We start from the raw sequence: 4,740 nt of genomic DNA, 5'->3' as shown, positions 1-4,740 counted from the left end.
TATTTAAATAATGTTTTATATAACTTTCTCAATATTTTTATGTATTTTTCATTAGTTTTACCTTTGAATATTGTTTAAGAATGATTATATAAATATTTACATGCCTAGAAATGTATAAAAATTGGCATATTTATTAACTTTGAACCCCCATAACTTTTTATGGGGGTGAGACCGCCACGAACTTTTTATGGTACAGTGGTGGGGGAGGCCTCCTTTTTCGATCCCCCCACCCCCACCCCCACCCCTTGGGGGGCATCATCTAGACCTTTACCGATGTTTTTTATCAAGGATTTTAAATTTCATCTTTTTGGACCCCTCCTTGTTTCTTCATCACGATATCGTAATGAAAAATTTAAGAAAAAAAAATAAAATAAAATTGATAAACTACGAACGCCACATTTACTTGGATCCCCTCTTCCTCCTCGTCAAGCTAAGCAATACCCCTCCCTACCCCTTACTTGTAAATATATTTTATGCATGCCCCTACCAATTGTAAAATAAACTTGATTTTCGAAATTAATATTTCTGTAAATATATAGATCAACAGATCCTACTAAAACATCCATTTGATTGGCCAGCAAGAACAAAAGGGTGCTTTACGGGACATCAGCTGCGAACATATTTCGATTTTGGCATCAGTTGGCATTTTTATAGACACCACAGCCCCTCCCCGCCAGTCAGTTTTATACTTTTGGAATACGTTTTTTATTGAGATCCTACATGACCGATTAGGTTTAATTAAAGTGGCAATAAACTGGGCCCATTTTCCGGGAGATAAAGCAACAGTTAAGGCACTGTTTTCCTATCCGTTATTAGTACGTCTAACCACGTCTTAATAGTCCATTCTGGCGACTACACAGAGAGGCGTCTGTCATTATCAAGTCGTCCAGAGTGGACGAAAAAACAAAACAAAAAGCGCTCTAATTCATCTGCTCCCAAGAGGGTTGGTCACAAAACAAACGACAACCATTATCATTCACTTACATATCAACATACATAGATGCATATTAATCGAATGCTTGTAATATGCATACTACACACCCATTTTAATGAATGCATGTATTTGAGTGGATACGTAACGTATTAAAACTTGAAGTTATTGACCATGGGACTGAATAAGCGAGTACATTGTGTAATTCAGCAATTAAAACTTGTAATTAAGTACTTAAACTGATTTATTAATGATGCTACTACATAGCAAAAGCGAAAAAACAAATGAACATTGCCTGTGCGGTTAGAAATATGTACATCATAATATGTAGTTGATGGCTGGCTGCCTCCGAATTATATAATTTCTCTTTCAAAATTATTTAAATGAACTAAACCATTTGTAGGAGTACGTAGGTTGTCCTTTTTTTCAAAATTTGATCCTTTTTTGCTTGTAATATATATGTAGATACGTATATGCAATATCAATATCATGATAAGCTAATATTTAAAAATAATCAATGTCGCACCACAAGACAAGCGCAAGCATGCACCGAGCCTGCTTTGATACACTTCGAAACGCACGAAATTATTATATCTCTAAATACGCGAGTAAAAGTTTTATACGTACATACATACGTACGAATGTGATACGGTTTTTGCGCCGATGCTACTTACATAAATATATCGCTTGTAGCGGACAGTGCCTACATTCAATACACTGCGACTACAACTGACTGTCGCTGTAAGTTCCAAATTAAGCAACAAATATAAGATTTGTTGATAAGACACTCTCTGTTGCCATGGTTATGTGCACTTATGTGCGACGATTGTTTTTGTTATTGGATTTAAAGTGGCAAAGTGTATGGGCGAAGTACGGCCATGGGCGGAGGGTATGGGGTAGTAGAGTGGGATTGTTAAATTAAGTTAATTAATTGAGGCTACGTCTAATTGCCACTCTAGTTTTTTAATTGGTCGATGACGAAGAGGTGAACACGCGTGAACTTTGCTTAATGGGCATTTGGTAATATGACGGCATTAGTTATTAAATTATTGTGGTATTGCCATTGCGGTGGTGGTGGTCATGCGTTCGAGCCCCAGGAGGTCAACGAGAGACGTAGGAGTTCGAATTCGACGAAATGGAAAAGATAAACTTTATTAATCATATTTAAGTAAATAATTCTTTGGAGATGAGATAACGCCCCATGCCACAGCGATTCTGGTAGTCAGAAAAATTAACTTAATTAGGTCACTCATTATGGACAGTTAAGTAAATAAGAAACGTCAAAAAATGCCTAATTAAATTAATAAATAATAACTAAGATGACATTTTATTGAAAAAGTTATTGGCACAAAAATTAGATGTTTTGGTAAATGTCTAGATGATGGGGTGGGTGGGATCGAAAGAGGAGGTCTCCCCCGCCACTNTTTAAGAAAAAAAAATAAAATAAAATTGATAAACTACGAACGCCACATTTACTTGGATCCCCTCTTCCTCCTCGTCAAGCTAAGCAATACCCCTCCCTACCCCTTACTTGTAAATATATTTTATGCATGCCCCTACCAATTGTAAAATAAACTTGATTTTCGAAATTAATATTTCTGTAAATATATAGATCAACAGATCCTACTAAAACATCCATTTGATTGGCCAGCAAGAACAAAAGGGTGCTTTACGGGACATCAGCTGCGAACATATTTCGATTTTGGCATCAGTTGGCATTTTTATAGACACCACAGCCCCTCCCCGCCAGTCAGTTTTATACTTTTGGAATACGTTTTTTATTGAGATCCTACATGACCGATTAGGTTTAATTAAAGTGGCAATAAACTGGGCCCATTTTCCGGGAGATAAAGCAACAGTTAAGGCACTGTTTTCCTATCCGTTATTAGTACGTCTAACCACGTCTTAATAGTCCATTCTGGCGACTACACAGAGAGGCGTCTGTCATTATCAAGTCGTCCAGAGTGGACGAAAAAACAAAACAAAAAGCGCTCTAATTCATCTGCTCCCAAGAGGGTTGGTCACAAAACAAACGACAACCATTATCATTCACTTACATATCAACATACATAGATGCATATTAATCGAATGCTTGTAATATGCATACTACACACCCATTTTAATGAATGCATGTATTTGAGTGGATACGTAACGTATTAAAACTTGAAGTTATTGACCATGGGACTGAATAAGCGAGTACATTGTGTAATTCAGCAATTAAAACTTGTAATTAAGTACTTAAACTGATTTATTAATGATGCTACTACATAGCAAAAGCGAAAAAACAAATGAACATTGCCTGTGCGGTTAGAAATATGTACATCATAATATGTAGTTGATGGCTGGCTGCCTCCGAATTATATAATTTCTCTTTCAAAATTATTTAAATGAACTAAACCATTTGTAGGAGTACGTAGGTTGTCCTTTTTTTCAAAATTTGATCCTTTTTTGCTTGTAATATATATGTAGATACGTATATGCAATATCAATATCATGATAAGCATATTAATAATAATAATAATAATATTACTAACACGAAAAGCATGTGTATTTCTGTATACCTATCTACTAAATATTAGTAAACCTACCGAATTAGTTTATAATATTCACCTTTGAATTGATAAATTTACAATGTACACCAATTATTATCATATACCTACCTACATAGCTAAATTTAAAAAGTTACAAATGTAATGACGATAAGATAAGCGTTTTTGATTCCTATATAAAACGACAAAACCGATAAAGGTGCATTCGGAACGTCTTTACAAAAATTAACAAAACATGGGATGCACTTAAATTATTTTTTTTTTTAGATAAATAATTTTGTTTTGCGATTTTAGAATATTATTGCTAATGATAAAGCCGCTTATCTATAAATTAATTTAAAAAAAACATGGGCAACTTTCAATAATTATTGCTGCATTTTTTCGGTCAAGCGTATCACACAACAATACATAAAAAACTCCAATTGAATAAGTTTCACTTGTTTACGTAAGCAATCGTTTTTATTTGTCAATTTTTTTCTTGAATCACTTTGATTAACGTCTTCATCCAATTGTCAACAAACAAACGTATAAATAAATTTAAGTACGCTAAAACATTTATTACATATTTTTTTTTCCACTAAACTGGCAAAAGGGATGTTAATATCTATGTAATGAACTTCTTTTCAAATATAGGTGCCTACGTGCGAACAAAAGGTGTGAAAATTTTATGGACTTCGTTTATTGACTGCATAATTTATTCTTTTGTGTAATACAAAAGGAATAATATGTATTGGCATAAAGGGACCAGTCGCCACCTATAAAAACTACCTGAAAATTGCCTCGGTATGCGAAGTGAGACCATAATTTATGACCTTTTTTTGCGGTTCATTTTTAATCAAAAAAGAGCATCTATAGTACGTGCATTTTGGTTTTGTCCAATAATTCTCCGCAGAAATCTCTAAAAACTGGAATATTACAACTTAATAACTACTCATCATTGCGGGAAAGTGTAAAAATAATTATAACTTCTAGTAGAATAGGAAAAAATAATTTCTGAACCGATTTAATTATAAACCTGATGGACAAAACCATAATGTGTCTACTATACAATGGATGGCACGTGTCCAAGTAATTTTTGCATTTAAGTTTAAAATACCCCCAAAAAAATCAATTATTTATTAACAATAATATTATATTGTTATTTATGAATTATATCAGAAAACAATATAACACTCAAAATATAAAATAAAAATTATTACATATTACGTGGGTACTTGCAATTGGATGAAAAAAAAATGTACCTTTATTACATTATAAATA

Source organism: Agrilus planipennis, unplaced genomic scaffold, assembly GCF_000699045.2.
Source record: "Agrilus planipennis isolate EAB-ADULT unplaced genomic scaffold, Apla_2.0 scaffold6, whole genome shotgun sequence".
Lineage (NCBI taxonomy): Eukaryota > Metazoa > Arthropoda > Insecta > Coleoptera > Buprestidae > Agrilus > Agrilus planipennis.
The sequence above is the reverse complement of the archived record's forward strand: the minus strand, read 5'-3'. Positions refer to the sequence as shown.